Below are 7,488 nucleotides of genomic sequence, written 5' to 3'. Positions count from 1 at the left end.
GTGGGGGCGTCCGTTCATGAATCATGACGAAGAAGCGACATATCACGTGGAATGCGGTGCTGCTACTGCTTCTGCGACGCATGAAAAAAGGAAGGTGACTTTTTTCTTTTTTGCAGTGATGAAAAATAAGGAGGCTTTGTGTGTGGCGGAATATAGAAAGGCAAGAACAGAGCCAGCGTGCCTGGCTGCTTCGTCAGGCCTGAAGCAACCAGTTATTAGCATTAAGTAAGCTTCTATATTCGGTTTAAGCACAATCAAGTCGTTGTAGTATAGTGGTAAGTATTCCCGCCTGTCACGGCGCATGTTTTTCGTTTTTCTCCGTCCTGCGGTGCTCTTCTTTTCTTCGACCGCCGTGGCTCTATTCAGCGCCAAGACATCAATCAGTCCTGAAGAATCGAATAATGGTCCCTCGTACAAAACATTGTACAGTCGGCATTGAAAGTAAAATCGTTTGTGCAAGTTCCTACTTTGTGCCTCATCAAAAGTCAAAACTCTCACCAAAACTGTAGGCAAACATGTCGTAATTACGTCACCATAGATAGCTCTCGTTGGTTTGTGGCTTCGGGGCCACATTCTCGTGGATACACCCCAAGACCAAAGAAGTATCAGATTTAATCCCAACCTCTAACCTTCCCTTCATGTGCATGGTCGGCATGTCGGCGAGGAGGGACTAGGCCAAGATTAAAAAAAATCTCAATAAGCTTGGGGCCGCCCCTCTCGAGATGAAATGCGTCAAGCAAGATCGGAGATGAAGTAACATATAAAACTGTCATCCAAAATCCAACAACTGAAACTCTTATGGCGACTAGGTATCATCGGGGCAAGGTGGTGGAGGATCTCAAGTCATTAGCTTTTAACACTCGATCTCTACAAGATCAGGCCACAAACATTGAGATGCAAACCGACGTGGACCGACTGGCTGCCACAAAAAGGGTGCACCTAAAACCAAAGGATAGAGAAACAGTACATATGCACCTAAACCTTATTATCAGCCCAGGTGTCTAAGGGGGTTTGAGTCGTGCGGCACCAGAGTAGGCACTCGTAAGGGATAATGGACATGCATGTTTCTTCCGAGATTCTATGGTTGCAGTTGCACCTCATAACTCTAGGATCACTTAATCGTATTGTATCCTTGAATATTGGAACCAAACTACCATATACCATGATAGTTCAAATGGATCTTAAATTGGATAGTCGATTCAAATGATACAAATTTTCTAGATTGACAAGTTTCTAGATTTCTGATTGAAAGGGCTTCAAATTATGCACTAAATTTCAAATTATGCAACGTGACATCGGCCCTTGCTTTCAGGCACACGATTCAAGCAGAAGATGTAGGCTCCTTGCAATATCCCATCGCCTCTTGTGTGCGGTAGTTAGGCATTTCCCTCTAAGAGCATCGCAAACAAGGGTATGCACATGCCCCTAGACCGTTTTAGGGAGTTGGGGGCAGGGGAACCCCACTCCAGCAGGGGCAGCAAAAGTTGACCAAAACTGCCAAGTGACTGGTTCTGCTATTTTTCATGCAACGTGCCATCGCCTCTTGTTTTTGCACACACAATTTAAGCAGAATATGTAGACTCCATGCAACATCCCATCGCCTCTTCTGTGCGGTAGTTAGGCGTTTTCCCCCAAAGCATCCCTAGCAAGGCTATGCCGAGGCCCCTAAATCATTTTTGGGAGTTGGGAGCAGGGAAACCCCACTTAAGCAATAACAAGCATATATTAGTGCAACTTCAGTAATTATTATAACTAATGTAGATCACTTAAAAGTGAATTCCATTTTAAGTTTCTAAGACAAAACTAAGTAGTGGCACACTATTGCAGCATCAAATTCGTTGTCACATGCACAAATATTGGAAAAATCTTAAGGCCAAAAACCGACTAAGCATGAATAAAGAAGACATAATAAAAAAAACAAATATTTTCTGATGGTAGCATGAATGAAGTGCATTGGTATTACGTTAAAAGAAGAAAGAAAATAAAGGAAAAAACTGGAAGTAAATGTTTTTTTTTGTAATAGATATTGTAGAACTTGCATTGTTGCGTAATATGCAATAACAATCATACCGAAAAAGGCTTTTGCCCCGCTTTATATATAAAGCACCGATCACAACAAGCACCCAGGACAAATACACGCCACTGCAACACACACACACACCCAAGACAGGATACATAGGCGCTGAGCGCAGCAACACCACCCCTAGCACTACCACTACGAAGAGATGAAGCTACATATGACGGACCATGTGCTCCAAGGCGGCGCCTTCGGGAAGGGTACGACACCGGAGCGCCACCACCGCCCGATCCAAGGATCAGAGTTTCCCCTGGAGCCGCATGATGGGCAATGAGAGCCGCGGCGACGCCTTCAAGAAGGGAACGATCTCCGCCGTCGCCGGTCCGTCCGAAGATAGAGCAGGTTTTCACCTCGGCCAACACTCACCGCCACCGAACGCCACACCCCGGCAACCACGCCGCCCACACGGCCATGATGACCGGGCAGCACCAAGGCATGGGCCTTGCCCAAGAGCACCGCGCCACCACCACCAGGGCCGCCCCCCGGTGTAACGCCCACGATGCGGCTATATCTCCCACGTGTCGAAGCATGACTTAGAGGCATAACCGCATTGTAAGCATTGTCGCAAGTGAGGTAATCTTCACACAACCCATGTAATGAATAAGGAAAAGAGATACATAGTTGGCTTGCACTCGCCACGTCACACAATACATAAATATCATTACATTCATCCAGATACACTCAAGGTCCGACTACAGAACCAAAAATAAAGACAACCCCAGATGCAACAAAGTCCCCGATCGCCCCAACTGGGCACCACTACTGATTGTCTGGAAAAGAAACGTAGTATCATACTGAGTCTTGAGTCCTCATCGAACTCCCACTTGAGCTCAGTCAAATCTCCTGGAGCGGTATCATCGGTCCCTGCATCTGGTTTTGGAAGTAATCTGTGAGTCACGGGGACTCAGCAATCTCACACTCTCGCGATCAAGACTATTTAAGCCTATAGAAAGGGTAAAAGTATAAGGTGGAGCTGCAGCAAGCACTAGCATATATGGTGGCTAACATACGCAAATGAGAACGAGAAGAGAAGGCAAAGGCACGGTCGATGAACTATGATCAAGAAGTGATCCTAGAACAGCCTGCGTCAAGCATAACACGAGACCGTGTTCTTTTCCCGGACTCCGCCGAAAAGAGGCCATCATGGCCACACACTCAGTTGATTCATTTTAATTAAGTTAAGCTTTAGGTTATCTACAACCGGACATTAACAAATTCCCATCTGCCCATAACTGCGGGCACGGTTTCCGAAAGATCAAATCCCTGCAGGGGTGTCCCAACTTAGCCCATCACAAGCTCTCACGGTCAACGAAGGATATTCCTTCTCCCAAGACAATTCGATTAGACTCGGAATCCCGGTTACAAGACATCTCGACAATGGTAAAACTAAATCAGCAAAGCCACCCGAATGTGCCGACAAATCTTGATAGGAGCTGCACATATCTCGTTCTCAGGGCACATCGGATGAGCCAGACATCGGGTAGGCCAGCCCAGAGTTGCCCCTGGTAGCCCCGGACATCGCTCAGGTTGGACCAACACTTAGAGAAGCACTGGCCCGGGGGTTTAAAATAAAGATGACCCTTGAGTCCACGAAACCCAAGGGAAAAGGCTAGGTGGCGAATGGTAAAACCAATGTTGGGCATTGATGGAAGAGTTTTATTCAAGGCGAACTGTCAAGGGGTTCCCATTATAACCCAACCGTGTAAGGAACGCAAAACCAAGGAACATAACACCGGTATGACGGAAACTAGGACGGCAAGAGTGGAACAAAACACCAGGCATAAGGCCGAGCCTTCCACCCTTTACCAAGTATATAGGTGCATTAAGATAGACAAGATATAATAATGATATCCCAACAATATACATGTTCCAACAAGGAACAAACTCCAATCTTCACCTGCAACTAGCAACGCTATAAGAGGGCTGAGCAAAGCGGTAACATAGCCAAACAACGGTTTGCTAGGACAAGGTGGGTTAGAGGTTTGACATGGCAATATGGGAGGCATGATAAGCAAGTGGTAGGTATCGTAGCATAGGCATAGTAAAATAGCGAGCATCTAGCAAGCAAAGATAGAAGTGATTTCAAGGGTATGGTCATCTTGCCTGCAAGGTTCTCCGAGTTGACGTTAGCTTGATCCTCGTAAACGTACTCAACGGGCTCCTCGATCACGTACTCGTCTCTCGGCTCTACCCAAGCAAGAACACAAGCAAAGGGAGACACAATCAACCACGTGCAATGCACAAACAACATGATGCAAAACATGACATGATATGCGGGATGTGATATGCAATGCATATGCATGTTTTGAAAAGGAAAGATAGAACCTGGCCTCAACTTGGAAAACCAAGAGTTCCACTGGAAATAGGAGTTGATTTCGGTCGAAATCGATATAAAGATCACCGGAATCGGATGCACGGTTTGCAAATGGCAAGCAAAACAAATATGGCACCGATCCGCGATTAACAGCACGAGGCCATATAAATGCATCAAGAACAACAAGCTACTGCACTCTAACATAGCAACAAAAAACATGGCAGAGATCCACTCAAGATGCTTGACAAAAGATGAACACTGAGCTACGTCTAATTCACTCAATAGCAGGTTCAAACAAGCATGACAAAAGTGCAAAAGATTACAGGTTACAGACTTAGTGAAAATAACAACATGCCAGGAATTTAACATCCGGAAGCAATGTTTAGAGCAAGATAACAACATGCTACAGGATCATATCATGGCAAAGCAAGGCATGGCATGAAGCTACTCAAAGCATACAACAAAAGTCCTTTACTGACCATAAGCCAAAAGGGATCAGAAAATACAATGGCATCCATGTGAACATAGCAATTATCGTTAACAGATTCAGACTTAGTAGAAAACTGGAGCATGGCAAAACAGATATTAAGTAGGCATGTTTATGAGCTCGATGCACTCACCACAAGGCATTGCATGACAAACTAAGCATACACCCAACAAGTAGACATGGCATAGAAGCTAAACATGGCAAGAACAACAACATAGCATGCATGGATCAACTACAACAAGCTCAGCAAAAATGCTTAACATGTAAACATTCTGCTAGGAACATTTTATAGCAAAGTAGAGCTCGATTGACTCAAGCTAGGGTGCTCCATAATTGCAAACAAAGACATGAATGGATATAGCACAACAATATCTACAAAACATCCTTACAGATCATGCTCAAAAGAGACACGGATCACTCGGTAGCAACATGAATACATGGCATAAAAATATTGACAGGACAAAAGACTTAGAATATTTCTAAGTCACTGAAATCAGCAACATTACTAGGGCTACTTTGCATGCTTGTGCTAGTCACCATAGAGATCACAAAAATACATGGCATACACCCTTGTAAATATGGCATGGCATACTTCAAAACACATGTAGAGCTCAAGTTCATAGGAGGCACACATCAATCATGGCAAAAATGACAAATGTCCAATTACTGATATGAATCTGAAACTAACAGAAACTAGCACTCTTGCAACAGTATTTATGGCATCAAGATGAGCTCAAATGAACATGGTGCAATGGAATGAAATGAAGTACTCGTCGAGGCGAACAATATGATATGCTACATGCCCAAAACGGAGCCACGGTTGCAGAGTTATGATGCGATGAAAATGCACAAAATTACTGGAAGAGAGGGAAAAAGTCAACCCCTAGGGTTGGATCCAGATCTGGATCGGGATTGCACAGAAACCAGGTCCTCGCTGGAGTTCACTGTAGCTGGCCAGAGCGGGAGTCGACGGTGAGGAGGTGGCCGGAGTCGGGGACGACGGAGAGGAGGGGCTCGCCGGAGACGAGGGAGAGAATGAGGCCGGCCGGGTTGTGGTAGGCGCCGGCGAGGACGATGGCGGCGGAGGCGCGGACGTCGAGGAGGGCGTCACCCGAGGCGGCGGCGGACGCGGGCCGGCGACCACCGGCGACGATGCGGCGCCGGGCGGACTGGGGCGGCGACGCGGCGGAGAGGAGAGGCGAGGCGCGACGCGACGTCTCGGGCGGAGGTGCGGGCGGCGCGCGGGGGAGCCGTGCCGGGAGGGCTCCCCTCGGGCCCAGGCGGGCCAGCGGCGGCAATGTGGGCGCCTGCCATGTGGCGCGACGGGAGTGGTGGCGGTGCGGTTGTCCGGCGCGCGGAGAGGAAGGGGGCTAGGGTTAGGGTAGGTAGGGATCCGGAATTTCGGGGGAGAGGCTATATTTATATGTAGGAGGAGCTAGGGGGCTCCAAATTGAGCACGGTTTTCGGCCACGCGACCGTGATCGAACGATCTAGATGATGGAGGAGGTTAAGGTGGGTTTTGGGCCACTTTGGAGAGGTGTTGGGCTGCAACACACACGAGGTCTTCTCGGCCCCTCGGTTAACCGTTGGAGTATCAAACGAAGTCCAAATGGCACGAAACTTGACATGCGCTCTACCGGTAGTAAACCAAGGCCGCTTGGCAAGTCTCGGTCCAATCCGATAACGTTTAATACCCGCACACAAAAAGAGGTATAAATGGACACCGGAGGACATAGGAGCTCCGAAATGCAAAACAGACAACGGGGAAAAAGCTTGGATGCATAAGACGAACACATATGCAAATGCAATGCACATGATGACATGATATGAGATGCATGACAAAGACAAAAGCAACACGAAGAAAAAAAACCCGACAACGAGGAAATATCATAACTTAATGCCGGAAATGGCAAGGGTTGGAATACAAATATGGCATGTTACATACGGGGTGTTACACCCGGCATCCAAGACCTTGACATGACCTCACCCGAGACCCGCCGCAATCCCAACTAAAGAGACGAGCGAAAAGGTCCCACCTTTCGCACCCCTGGGCGACCCCCAACGCCGAGACCCGATAGGTCGGCCAGAACTGGCATCCATCCGTCCGTCCTGCTGCCTTGTGCGCGAGGCGAGCTTGGTCCTGCAGCACCGAAAAGGGGACGAGGTCAGTCCTGCTGCACCGTGCGCGAGGCGAGCTCAGTCCTGCTGCATCGTGCGCGAGACGAGCTCGGTCCTGCAGCACCGGGCGCGAGATGAGCGATAGACCGCAGCTAGGAGAGGACCAGCCCTTTCATGGGAGTAAAGCCCGGGCGACGAGGAGATGGGGCGAAGGCCGAGACGGCCCGAACATAGACGAGCCGACGCGGGAGAAGCCGGCCGCCGCCGCGGGCAGATCCGTCAACCACCGTGAAGCCGCCACGACACCGGGAGAGTACCACCGTCGGACCTCCCCACGCCGCGGCCCACGGCCGAAGCAGTGGCCATGCCCGGCCGCTACCCTACCCGCGTCGCCTGGCGAGCTCCAAGCGCCGGAGCCGCCGGGCACGCACCACCGATACCACGCGCCGCAGGCGGGCCCCCAACGCCAGATCCGACCGGATCCAGCAAGAG

Source organism: Triticum dicoccoides, chromosome 1A, assembly GCF_002162155.2.
Source record: "Triticum dicoccoides isolate Atlit2015 ecotype Zavitan chromosome 1A, WEW_v2.0, whole genome shotgun sequence".
In the NCBI taxonomy this organism is placed as follows: Eukaryota; Viridiplantae; Streptophyta; class Magnoliopsida; order Poales; family Poaceae; genus Triticum; species Triticum dicoccoides.
The sequence above is the reverse complement of the archived record's forward strand: the minus strand, read 5'-3'. Positions refer to the sequence as shown.